This window comes from Pinus tabuliformis, chromosome 9, assembly GCF_031772625.1.
Source record: "Pinus tabuliformis cultivar Carrire ecotype Pingquan chromosome 9, CPIR1, whole genome shotgun sequence".
NCBI classification, from domain to species: Eukaryota; Viridiplantae; Streptophyta; class Pinopsida; order Pinales; family Pinaceae; genus Pinus; species Pinus tabuliformis.
In genome coordinates this window covers 1563641548-1563655644 of record NC_142307.1, presented here as the reverse complement: position 1 = coordinate 1563655644, position 14097 = coordinate 1563641548, and the positions used below count along the sequence as shown (strand labels likewise).

The window sequence follows — 14097 nt, the reverse complement described above, 5'->3', positions numbered from 1 at the left end:
AAATATTGATTTGTATTATTTAAAATAAGTTTTTAACTGCGTATTTGGATTCAGTGCCTTAAAAAACCCTGAGACGCTTTGATTGTGCAGAAATTAACTATCAAACTTGCGATTTCAATAAATTGCTGCCGGATTTTGATGGGAAAAACCCACCAGAAAAGCTTCCAAAAAATCTCTTTAAAGACAACTCCATTTTTATCTTCCAAAAACATATATTATTATAATTTTATAATAATAAATTTTACAATTACATAAAATTAAAAATTAAAAATATTATAATAGAAAACCTGTGAAACCTATATCTTCCAAAAACATATATTATTATAATTTTATAATAATAAATTTAACAATTACATAAAATTAAAAATTAAAAATAATATAATAGACAACCTGTGAAACCTATAAATTATGGAGTTGTCTTTAAAGAGACTTTTTGGAAGCTTTTCCTGTGGGTTTTTCTGGTCAAAATCGGGCAGCAATTTATTGAAATCTCAAGTTTGAGAGCTAATTTCTGCACAATCAAAGCGTCCCAGGAGTTTTTCAGGGTGCTGAATCCAAATATGCAGTTAAAAAACCATTTTAAATAAATAATACAAATCAAAATTTAACCAGATATTTCTAACTTTTATGTAGTTATTAAAATTATAATAGTAAATGTAATTATTAAATTTCAACCACTAATAAAAAAAATTTAGAAATAATTTTTAATTTTCAGGAATTTGTTTATCTTTAATTTAATTATAATAGAAATGACTTAAAAAAACCATTATAAAAAAATGAAAATAAAACAGAATGGAATTTACATCTATCACGATAAAAAGGAATATTTTCTCCCAATTTTTTTTCTGGAAAGCTTGGATTTACATGAATAGCATTTTTAGCTAGAAAGCTCGGATTCACAGGAATAGCGTCCTAATATTAGGCGCAAATCATTCCAGTCTCCACATACCTAATTCAGCTTTACATTACACACAAATCAAGACAATCCCACACAGATGTAGTCCCCGCATTAAAAAGTTCAGATGGCCCAAGATTTATAAAAGCATATTAAAGTGCTGAAATATGATTATAACGATGAGAACGACATGAAGTTCTTAATCACCATGGTATCTGAAGGTACGTATTTGTGTCATGCAGTAGAAGCGCCAAACAGCTTAAGCAAACCGTAGGTTAGCAGCATGGCCATCCATCCTCCTATCAACACTCTCATACATCCCTTCACCATGGGAGACCGGCCACAGTAAGCTCCCACTGCGCCAAACAACGCAAGTGCCACGCTGGACGATACTCCCATCGTAACAACTCTGATAACGTAATCGGTAATAAATGCTGCAGAGAGTAAAGGTACAGCTCCTCCCACACAAAATGCAACGGCCGATGCACATGCTGCCCGGAAGGGGTTGGGAAGCTGCTCATCCTCACCATCATTTTTACAAATTAAAAGTTGAGGAGGAAGTGGTGTAGATGCAGCCAGGCTTGCTGTTGTATATGTAGTGGGAGAGGAAGAGAGGGAATTGCTACAGATCTCTACTTCAAGCTCTTCAGTGGACTTCTCCACAGCATTCAGCTTTTTTGCCCCTACTTGTGCGTCACGTTGGGTGTACACCGAAACGAATTCCCCAATCGCCATGCTGCAGGCCCCGGCCACCAGTGCTGCTAGCCCTGATACAACCATGACCTTCGCATCTGATTTCACTGCTCCAATTCCCATCATTAACGACGCAATCGATACCAATCCATCGTTCGCTCCCAGCACAGCAGCCCGAAGACACTGGCCTCTCTGTTCGTAATTATCTCTACTTTCATCTTCTTTGACTTTCTCTTTTCGAATTTCTGGTATCGCAATGCTCAAATCATGTTGTTCAGAGCACGGGGATGCCTCTGTAATCGCGGCTTCTTTTGTTATACAGTTCGTTCCCATTGCAGCCATTCGGCTGCGAAGATGATCACAGAAAGCGAAGCTGGAATTGAGAAGAAATGAGATCAAGACGCGAGGCAGAGGATTCCAGAGGCGCGTGTTCTCCACGCTGAGGGAGGTCTCTTTATGTACTTTTCATTTCTCAATAGTGACGGCCATTTACATACGTTACTTCCGCCTTTTCCATGGCTGCCTTTCGCCCAAGAATATACGATACGTTGAGATGCGACTAATATATTTCTTGATGTTTTGGTAATGGCGTGTGATCGGCGTGAGCGTGGGCCATTTTGGCTGTATTTTCGAAGTGCGACAAGGCTTGGACAAGCAATCAGCCGAATAGTTAAAGCATCATGCTGCACAGATTTGCTATGTTCTTTTTAGCTGTAACTGAACGATTAACAAGTAAAGAGGATTTTTTACTTGTCGCTAATTCTCAAAGCATCTTCTCTTAAACCAAATTTGGTAGAATATTTTGCTGCGAATTTCATTCCGATGCAAGTGTCATTCCCACATTCCTTTATGATGGAAGTTCGTTTCATATTTGGGACAGTTTTTAGGGGTTTTAAATTTGTCGTTATTTAATTTTTAATGTTAATTAATTTTTTTTTTTTTACAAAGTTCGTTTTTATATATATATATATATCTATATATATATATATATGTGTGCAGTTGTCTATAATGCGACTTTTTGAAAGTCTTTCCGGTGAGTTTTTCCGGTTGAAATCCGGCAGGAATTTATTGGAATCGCAAGTTTGATAGCTAGTTTCTGCACAATGAAAGCGTCCCAGGGGTTTTTCAGGGTGCTGAATCCAAATATGCAGTTAAAAAACCATTTTCACTGCAACAAATCAAGATTTAACCTCAATTTCTTCCACCGGATTCCGTCACCGGAATCTCCAAAAAGTCGCATTATAGACAACTCCTATATATATTAATTAAGAGTTCCAAAAATATTAATCAGGTATAAATTTATCATTTCAAATATTTTATTCAAAAGTATCTTAATTTTATATATATATATATATATAAGAGTTGGATTTTTTTTTTAATAATATTTACAAATTAAAAGTTAAGATGTATTTTTAAAGTAATTATATTTTTTTAGCTTCTTACATGTAATTAATTATTTGAAAAAATGTCATATGAATAAATGTCATATTAAATGAGTTGTGACTAATTGAAAAAATATCATATGAAATGAGTTGTGACTAATTGAAAAAAATATCGTATGAAATGAGTTGTGGTCTTTTTGGGCATGTGGTATTCTGTATTGTGAATCTAAAATATCATATGAAATGAGTTGTGACTAATTGAAAAAAATATCATATGAAATGAGTTGTGACTAATTGAAAAAAATATCATATGAAATGAGTTGTGACTAATTAAAAAAAATATCGTATGAAATGAGTTGTGGTCTTTTTGGGCATGTGGTATTCTGTATTGTGAATCTCCATAGTTAAATGTATTGCAACGCCTAACTTATGGCTTGGCTTGAGTGGCAGCGATAGAGGGACTTGAGTAGCGGCCATCGAAGAGAATGTAAGTCTTCAAAACCACCCTGGATGGCACTGGGTTTAGCATGGTTGGATTTATTTACATGGAGTTTCTGACTTGAGACCTTTACACTACAAAGTGAACACCTTATCACATACTCGAGTGGATAATTCATTTTATAATAATATAATTATAATTAATTAATTTTCATTATTTTTTTAATTTTTAACCACCTCAAATGGATTATGAAGTGTTTTGATGTTTATGATAGATTGATATTTATATTCTAAAATATTCTTAAAATAGTTTGTCTTTTTGCTTTTTTTAATTAAATTAATTAATCAAAAAATGTCATATAAACAAGTCTTATATGAGATGAGTTTTTTGCGCATATGATATTGATAAGCTATAGTATTGGTCCATTGCATTGTGACAAAGCCTATTTTCAGATTAATAATCTTCATGTTAAAGAGAGATGAATCTCAATGGTTAAAAATCTTGTTACATGTTTTGTATATATATTTAATTTATATTAGTATTTTTCTTTTATAATAAAAAAAGTTCTAATTTAATTAATTATTATTACTTTTTTAAATATAGCAATTTGAAATGGATAAGTGTTTTGATATTTATTTTGATAGATGATTATCATCATTTACTAGTCATTTAATTTATTAAATTAAATAAATTATAAATCTTCACTACCCACTAATCTTTTTTCTATAATTTAAATTTCTTTACTTTTATTTATTTTTGAATAATGTGCCTCAATCATTGTTGATTTTACCAGTTATTTGCTAATTAAATGGTTATAAACCTTCACTACCTAGCAACATTCTCTAAAATTCAATACATCAATTACATCATTACTCATCAGTCATAGAGTAAGGGAGAATTCAGGGACGTGGTCCTTATCATTTTAGTTTCCTTTTATGTGGGGTCTTTTTTCTAAATAAATTTTCTTAGTTAACTATTAACTTAGTTCATGTTTTTAGAGGTATAGGAAAGTTACAATCAGATCGGTAACCAGTTCAGTTCAATTTTTTATATTGAGATTATGTAAATTATATATTCAAACTGTATACATTGTAGTCGAGATTAACAGCAGATTCACATGCTTAAACAGTTCAGTCCAATTTTTTATATTGAAATTATGTAAATTATATATTCAAACTGTATACATTGTAGTCGTGAGATTATGTAAATTATATATTCAAACTGTATACATTGTAGTCGTGAGTAACAGCAGATTCACATGCTTAACTTGATTACAGATCTCAATTGTAATTATATATGGTTAAACTTCGAATCCTAAAGTATATATTCGGTTTCTATACTGTTAGATTTCGACTAAACTTCGAATCCTAAAGTATATATTCGGTTTCTATACTGTTAGATTTCGACTACGAAAGTATATATTCAGTTTCTATACATTGTGATTGATCGTAATAGATGATGGATTTGGAGAGATTTTTTTTTCTTTTGGGATAGCAAACGATAAAATTTCATTACATTTGATTTTTTAAATTCATATGATTATAATATAATCGCTATAATGTTAACTTGGACATACAGACTTCAATTGTATACAGTGAGTGTATAGTGCAATGGATGATGTTAACGTGGACGTACATACAGGCGGAGTCAAATTTGGTGGAAAGTAGAGCATAGAGTAAGTGCAGAATCAAATTTGGTGGAAAGTTGAAAAGATAGTACGGGTGGTGGGCACGAAATGCATTCCCCACAATACACAAATTTCAATTTGATGAACGACCAAAATCATGATCGTAAAAACAAAGAAAAAGCGTGGGCGGGCGGAGTTATCGCGTCAACCTCGCGTGTGATCCGAATAATGGTGCCCCAGTTAGAAATTAAAAACCCCTTGGTCGCAATTTAAAGTGCTTTTAGTTCACAAATTCTGCAAGTTCCTTACGATCTTGAAGGTCCCAGCTGTTCTGTGGAAATCATAACTGTTGATTTGAATGTCCCAGCATTTCTGTGGAAAGCATAACAGTTGCTTTATGTGGGACGTCGGACGTGAATGATTGCTTTAACTAAGCGTTACCTGTGGGCAAGAAAAGAATTTGAAGTATTAAAGGCTGTTGTGAGAGAAGCAGATGATTTTTCAGAACCTAAATAATATTAGGAATTGTTCTTAAAGGCGTAAAGTGTAATGTATATATATGCATATGAGTGCGACTTTCTAGCTCTTCACCTGTGATCGATTCCCAGTATGGGCGCTGCCACAGGCAACTTATTATGTTATCTCGGTTATTGTGATTGATGTGATGGATTGGTTCTGTTTCCAATTTCGCTTCGCAGCTTCGGCTGTTGTATCTTCTCGCTTTGGCTATTATATGTAAAAATGGTGCTTCTTCAGTGGGGATGCTCTTCCCCCACTGAAAAAAAAAGTGTAATGTATATCGAAAATGTAAAGTATATCGAAGGTATAGAAAATTTGGGAGGATCATCTTTATTTGGGAAGAATATCTCACTATGAATAGAACCAACTACGAAATACATGTGCATAAAATTTACCAAACTCAAATAAATAAACCCATTGTTCACAACCTATGCATAAACACAAAATGTTAATAAACCTTGCCCCAAGTTGCAGTGAAGTTTAGATTTCCCCAGAGAGCTATCTCCATCCGGGGCCTAAAGCTCAATTACTCTTTCCCTATGTTACTTAATCTATAATGCATGTCGATATTGTACAAATTTATATATATATATATATATATATATATAATTTCATTTAAAGAAAATGTTTAATAATTTCATATTTATGTTATTAAATTATAAAAGAATATTAATTTAATTTAAAATTATAATGATATCATTTAATTATCTAAAAAGGTTATATATTAAACTAAATTATTTGATATAAGTTAAAAATGTATTAAATTAAATTATTTGATATAAGTTAAAAATGTCATGTAATCTTAAGTAAAAGTCCATGACCTTACCTAATAGTGATTTTGAATATGATGCTATAAAACCATTTCCTAGGAATAAGGTCTGGAGACCAATTGTGATTGTAAGCATAAATTGTTCCCATGGTACTATTACTATTGTAAACTTAATGATTCTACATACTATATTTCATTATTTGTTGGCATAATTCTTACCCATATCCAAAATAAGAAAGCAAGTATAAAAGTATTTTATAATAACCATCAAGCCATCGTTGATATAATCAATACTCATTTTACGAAATTCAAGAAGTAAAATTAGACAATGCAAAACAAATTGATATCTAAAACAAAGTGAAATGGATCAATGAAAAGACAAGTTGAGGGCGACTGAACCAAACCAATTTATTTGTTGGTTGCACTACTAGAGTTACATTTACTACAACTTGACTCCAATCTTGTAAGCCATCTCTAATATAATAAGAGTTTCATTCAAATGATGAAAACTATCTGCAAAATGAAAAAAAGGAAAGGCAATAAGTCTCAAGAAGTCAATTAGAAATCCCTACTGCATTATCTTGTTTATTTCACCTACTTATTTATTCCATTAACAAGTTATTTATTCATATAAATACTAAAAATAAACACAAATGCAACCTTAACTCATATACAGATCAACAACTGAAATACTAGATAAACACAGAAGGGACAACATTATTTTTGGACAACACGTCCCCAGAAAAACCCAATGCGAGAAAACCAGTGCAACAGATCTGAGGGTTTTATTATTAGGCAAATTTCTTGAGTACAACTAGGGTGCCGAACAGGCTCACCCAACATAGATTATTACATGGTAGTAATACCTCTTCTCGGAGATAGATATTTTGCCTCTCAGCTCTAGTCTACCCCACGAAAATCCTTCCAACGCTTCTCCTAGGCTCTACGTCAGCCCTGCTAGCCTTAGCGTAGCTCCTGAACCCTTTGCGTTAGCTCTCTGGCCTTCTGCATCACCCACGCAGTCCCCTCAGCCTCTGCACAGTCTCTAGTTGCCTTTGCGTGGCTCCTGCTGCCTCTGCGTAGCTATGGCTGCCTTTGCGTCAACCTCTTCAGTCACTGTGCTGACCCTTAGGCACTATCTCTGCCTCTCCACTATGTACTCACTGCTCCTCGTTGCAACAAATCACTTGTTCGAATTTCCTCAGTAAGCCCCGCTCCAGAAAATCGAATTCACTGATCAATCTTGGTATATCTCCAACTAACCCTCAAGTCTCCTCTTATACTTTTCCCGTTGAGTCTTCAACGACCGCGATTAAGTCTCTAATCAACGACAAAGATTAGATTTGGCTTGATCCATGTCATTTAGAACATTCTCACCCAATTTTGTATTAATACCCATTAATATTTTAATTTTCCTAAGTTTAGACTTAAGAACCCCATTAAAAATATTAATTATTTTAATATCTTTCCAACCGGGTGGAATTTTACCAAACCATTTCTGGGTCTTGTACATCTCATGTGCTTTAGCCTCTCCACCAATTTTCATGGCTAGAGCACATCAGATGCTACCCCAAATCAACACTCCCTCTTAGCGAGGAATGTGCTCTAGTAATGCTCCACCACTAAACATCACACTGATTCTTTTGCACCGATACCTGTGATTATGCTTGGCCTACTGCCCAATATCCACTGCACTTCTTCTTCCTGTACTGCTCCCCATGGATCTGCCACTGCCACTGCTACATCTATACTGAAACTCCCTCTCAACATGCTGCCCCTGCTGCCCATAACACTACCACTGCTAACTCCTGCATTTGCAACTCAGTTACCGAGAAGTAAGTAACTGATATATCCAAATACTTACATCCTTGTCAGTCTAGAAGCCTCTTGATGTTGAAGCTACCTCTGCTATAATCCCGCGCTCCCTTTTATGCCTCTACACTGCTACGAGCACCTCTGTGCCTCTCGCACTGTTGCAAACACATGTGCCTCTCGTATTGCTGCAATCCCCACTACACTACTACAGACCTCTGCACTCTAGCACTGCCTCATCGCTCCATCACATCTTGCTTCTACCGACATCCATCATCCTGCTACTATCATTCAGGGCTCCCGTAGCTGGATATGATCCAAGAGTTTGGGAACCTCAAGGATCCTGCCCCTCATCTTCTGTAGTCCTCCTGACTAGAACTCGATGTCACCCCACCTCTTCTCTAGAGGTGCATGAGCACTCATGGCACAATCGTCATCAGTCTCGACTTCTTTCTCCGCCTTAGCCGGAGTTGCCTTGGAGTTAGAAGCCTCTCCCTTGTTTTTCTTCTTGGGACACTAGGATGCATAATGACCCATCTTCCCACAATGGAAGCACTTGACCTTGGATATATCCTTCTTCTTCCTCTTCCCTTGCAGTCCCGCAGATGCCAGAGCCTCATCCTCCTCCTCCTCTTTCTTGATTCGACTTCCCTTCCCGCTACTCCTCGCCTTGGTCAACCGTCCAATCTCTTCTTGGCGAAGAGATGCGCAAATCTCTTCCCATCCTGGAAGAGTAGCTCTGCCCAAAATTCCTTGGAAAAATGTCTCCCACTCCTCAGAGACTGCATTCAAGGCGGTCCTCACCATGAACTCTTGATTTGGTGTGGCCCCTAAGAAAGTAAGTTGGTCATGAATCTCCTGCAATCTGAGGAGGTATAGATCTATTTGATCCCCCTTCTGCATCTGATACGACCACCACTAATTCTCCAATAGAATCTTCCGCTGCACGGAAGTGCCCTCATACAATGTCGTCAAAGTATCCCACATCTCCTTTGATGTGTTCTTTTTAGCAATATATGGTACGACATGATCCTTGGCTCCATCAAGGATTATGCACTTTGCCCTCACTATTGCATCCTCATACTTCTCATTATCAGCTAGGTCTAATGGGATAGCCACGGTTCTCAAGGCGAAGCCCTTGATGCGATGTCTATCCAGGACTAACAGGATCCTGGTCTTCCAGATAACAAAGTTGGAAGCCTCGCCCAACCTACCCTGATCCCTTAGTCCATTCATTTCCATCTCTGCTCCTCTTCTGGACTCCCTCTGAGTTTTGACTTCTCTCCTAGAAATATCCCTCTAAGTCCTGATTTCATTGCTGGAAATATTCCCGCCAAATGTCGAACCAATCCTCTCTAATCATCTTTGCAACTGAAACTCGGATATGGATTTCTTGGCTAGAAATCCGTCAAGGCAATGACTCCCTCTACCTTGGTTCTGTCCCGTTAGGTACTGCTCTGCTCCGAAAGAAACAACACCTCACCAACTTCCCAATCACAATTTGCCCATAGCTCTCTAGGCCCTGACAATCGAAGAAACTGAGCCTTCCAGCTCTGCGCAATCTCGGCAAAGGCTGAATCGCTCCTTTATCCAACTGCGTCAAGCCTACCTGGCTGAGTAGGATGACGTGGCTCTTTGTGAGCCTCTTTTGCCTCTCTCTGCCTCTGCGCTGGCCCTCTCTCTGGCTCGAAGTGATGATGCAATCCCTCTGCATCACTCCTTCTCTGCTACCTTCTGCTTAGGAGCAGCTCTGTCTCTCGGGACAACTGCTACTGCTCCAAATTTCCGATATCTACTGGTGCCTTCAGTCCTCCTGTGATCTGTAATGCTCTGATACCATGTTAAAATTTCTAAGTCTAACACGTTAGAAATCCCTACTGCATTATCTGGTTTATTTCACCTACTTGTTTATTCCATTAACAAGTTATTTATACCGATGATGAACCACACTTGTTGGTTGAAACACATCGGCAAAAAATTCTCTCATGTGATTTCTACCGAAATACTTTGTTTAATTTAAGTTATTTATACATATAAATACTGAAAATAAACACAAATGCAGCCTTAACTCATATATAGATCAACAACTGAAATACTAGACAAACACACAGGGGACACCATTATTTTTGGACAACACGTTCCTGGAAAAACCCAATGCGGGAAAACCAGTGCAACAGATCTGAGGGTTTTATTATTATGCAGATTTCTTGAGTACAACTAGGGTGCCAAACTGGCTCACCCAACAGATATTGTTACACGACAGTAATACCTCTTCTCAGAGACATATATTCAGCCTCTTAGCTCTAGTCTTCCCCACGAAAATCCTTTCGACGCTTCTCCTAGGCTCTACGTTAGCCCTGCTAGCCTCAGCGTAGCTCCTGAACCCTCTGCATCAGCTTTCTGCCTCTCTGCGTCAGCTCTCTTGCCTTCTGCATCACCCACACAGGCCCCTCAGCCTCTGCGCAGTCTCTAGCAACCTCTGAGCAGTCTCTAGCAGCCTTTGCGTGGCTCCTGCTGGCTCTACGTAGCTCTGGATGCCTCTGCGTTAGCCTCTTTAGTCACTGCGCTAACCCTCAGACACTATCTCTACCTCTCTGCTATGTACTCCCTAACCCTCGCAGCAACAGATCACTTGTTCGTATTTTCTATGCAAGCCCCGCTTGTAATGTCCCCAATTAAATTAATTTTGCTAAGATGAATTTCTATTTTTCAATTGGGTGTTGGGAAATATTTTGGCATGTAAACTTAGGAAAAGTGGGTGGAGGGAGTCCCCACTTAATTTTTGGGGAGATGGAGGCCACCAACATTAGAGAAAATGAAAGATTAAATTGATAGTGGAATATGGGGCCCACATAAAGTACACACTTGGGGAAGAAATAATTTGAATTCCTTGAGGCAAATCGAATTGGTGGAGGTACCCACAAGGAATTAATGGCCAAAAATTATAAAAGAAAGGAATGGGGGAGAAATAGGGGTCTTTTGTCTATTTGAAAATTGAATTTGCCTTAGCTGTTCAGTTGAGCCAATATTGTGCTGTTTAGCACAAGAGCTTCCCAAGGAGAGAAGCTCAACCTTTCTTCGGTGGACTTCGAGTGCCACCCTAGGAAGGCTTTCCTTCATCACCGAGACTAGAAGAGGCATCAACTACAAGTCCCATGCATTTCTAGAGTAGAGCACGCAGTCTGGGAGCCATCACTACACAGAGGGAGGATTCACTGGTTGTTTGTGGAGCTGGGTTGTTGGGGAATTGACCGAAGAAGCTACAAGAGTGTTCTTTGATCATTTTCATGAGTGTGGAGGGAAGCTACAACCAAGAGGACCAACCTACATGCAACTCTCACTTTATCATACACATGGCTGCATCATCTCCTCCATGACTATGTAGTCATTGAAGTGAGACTCTTTTGGGGCAGCATCATTCGGGGGAGTTTGGAGTTAGGGTACTGAGAAATCATTGGGAGGGAAATTTTAGGAGGATTACTAGATTTTGGAGAGAAGAGATTGACAAGAGTAGCCACAGTAACATAATTCAAATTTGGTGGAGGGCTACGCTGTGAAGGGTCAAATTTCAAAAGTTGGAACTAAGGGAAACCCTTTCTGGCTTTTTCTAGGTTTTGGGCAAGGAGAACTCTCCTAATTTTATAGAATTTTCTGGGCACTCTAGAGTGGGAAAATCAGGGGGCGAAGTTAGGCAACAATGCAATTTTGGAGCAACAACACAATTTTCTGGAGGTGTTGATTATTGCAACTGTTTGGATTTCTCGTACTCATCACCTGGTGCTTGTAGCTTGCCTTGTACAACCCTAGGTTGTAGAAATTTTGAATAATATGACACTTATTCACAGAGATTATCCCGATTATACACTATTGCAGAATGCATGCATAATACATAACCTCCTCTACGTTGATCATCAATCTTGCAGCATTAAAAACAATGAAACATCAATCGCATGCACACATTAACACAGTATGTAACCTGGGGAAAGCATACAGCTGAAAACCCCACACTATCTGTATATTATAATGATTGAGAACATGTAACAATACATAGTACAATACTCCTCACAAGTACTCAGTACTATCTCCACCTGTTACACACAAAACTAGCTTAGATCTGAATCAATCACGGGTTCAAATATCTTCCACTGCTTCCCTGCCTCCACTGCGCAATCCTGCATGAGAATAGATGAGAATGGCTGAAGCAAACTCGTATTTCCTTGGCTGAACCACGCAATCCTCATTGGCATTACTCAATCCATTGATTGTGCAAGATCTCATGCACAACTATAGTCACAACTGATAGTAATCTCAACCTCTAACACCTGTCTCCACTGAACTCTCCATGCACTGAGTTAACTGATGTATTCTTTAGTTGCTTTATGAGTTAATAATTAGTGAATTAATTCACATCACTCATCACTAGTGTATTCTGCAGTTAGACTAAATACAACTAGTTTAACCAAGTCAAACTGAACACAACTCCATCAACTCCTCAATCAACTCCACCAAAACTCAATCACTTGAGTTCTAACTGAAGTCCACCATGCAATAGCTCAACTGACTCATAAGAAAAGCGTATTTCCTTCTGACAGCTGCATGTGCCACATCTGTAGCTCAAACTGAAGTGCTCCAAGAGGATAAGATAATGTTTATAGTCCAAATATTATTATGAGCTAATAATATTCGACTGTTCTATTTTTAGCCTGGTAGTCTAAAAATAGAAACCGCCCATATGTCTAAAAATAGAAGTCCATCTATTTTTACCAACATGACCAATCATCCACAAATAGCATCCTGCAACTCATAGACCATGATCCATATGTCTAAAAATAGACATAGTCTAAAAATAGACTTTGCGCCAAAAATAGCCTACGGGCCCACTTAGTGAAGGCGACTCCTTTCCACTAAGCTCCATCATCTTGTTGCATTCTCAACACTCCCTCTCAACAAGATATGGATTATCAACAACCCCTATCCTGCCTTGGTGGTACTCGAATTTGCTCCTAGTGAGCGCCTTCGTCAAGATATCAGCATCCTGATCCTCCGTTGGAATGTATGAAAGTAACATGATTCTCCGTTGCACACAATCTCTGATATGATGGTACCTGATGTCAATGTGCTTAGATCTATCATGAAATACTGGATTAGCCGAGAGTTTAATGCAACTCTGGTTATCAAAATAAATCACAGTAGGCTCCAAGTATGAACCGAACAACCCGACCAGGATCTTCCTCATCCATATAGCCTCGCATGCAGCCAAACTTGCTGCCATATACTCGGCCTCTGCTGAACTGAGTGCCACAGATCTCTGCTTCCTGCTGTACCAAGAAATTGCTGTCGACTCGATACTGAAGACCCCTCCAAATGTGCTCTTTCTGTCTGTTGGGCTCCCTGCCCAATCTGCATCCATGAAGCCACATAGCTTCACCTCATCCTCCTGTCTGTACCACAATCCATATCCTGATGTGCCTCTGAGATAACACAATACATGCTTTCCTGCCTTCCAGAAGAGCTTGGTTGGCTTAACCATAGCTTGTGAAAGCTGGTTAACAACATAGCATATATCGGGTCGTGTATTGACCAGATACATAAGCGACCCCACCAACTGTCGATAAACAGTGGTATCCACTACTTCTGCTGAAGTACCATCCTCCTTCCTCCAACCTCCAGGAAGAGGAGTATCAATAGGCTTGCAGCCATGCATGTTGAACTTCTCCAGTATCTCCTGAGCATACTTACCCTGAGAAACAAATAGTCCATCACTGCGTTGCCAAATTTCCAATCCCAGGAAATAATGAAGGAGGCCCAAGTCCTTCATCTCAAACTCCTTAGCAAGATCATCCTTGCATGAAAGTATCAACAGCTCATCACCTGTTAGAATCAAATCATCTACATAAAGTACAATGATAAGCAACTTACCCTCCACCACAATCTGGTATAGGTTAGGATCTGCCTCACTCT

General features: G+C 38.1%; 1 pseudogene; it reads right to left on the bottom strand.

Annotated features, from left to right (window-relative positions):
* Positions 1-881: 881 nt before the first annotated feature.
* On the bottom strand, positions 882-2001 carry LOC149154603 (vacuolar iron transporter homolog 2 pseudogene; annotated as a pseudogene).
* Positions 2002-14097: the final 12096 nt, after the last annotated feature.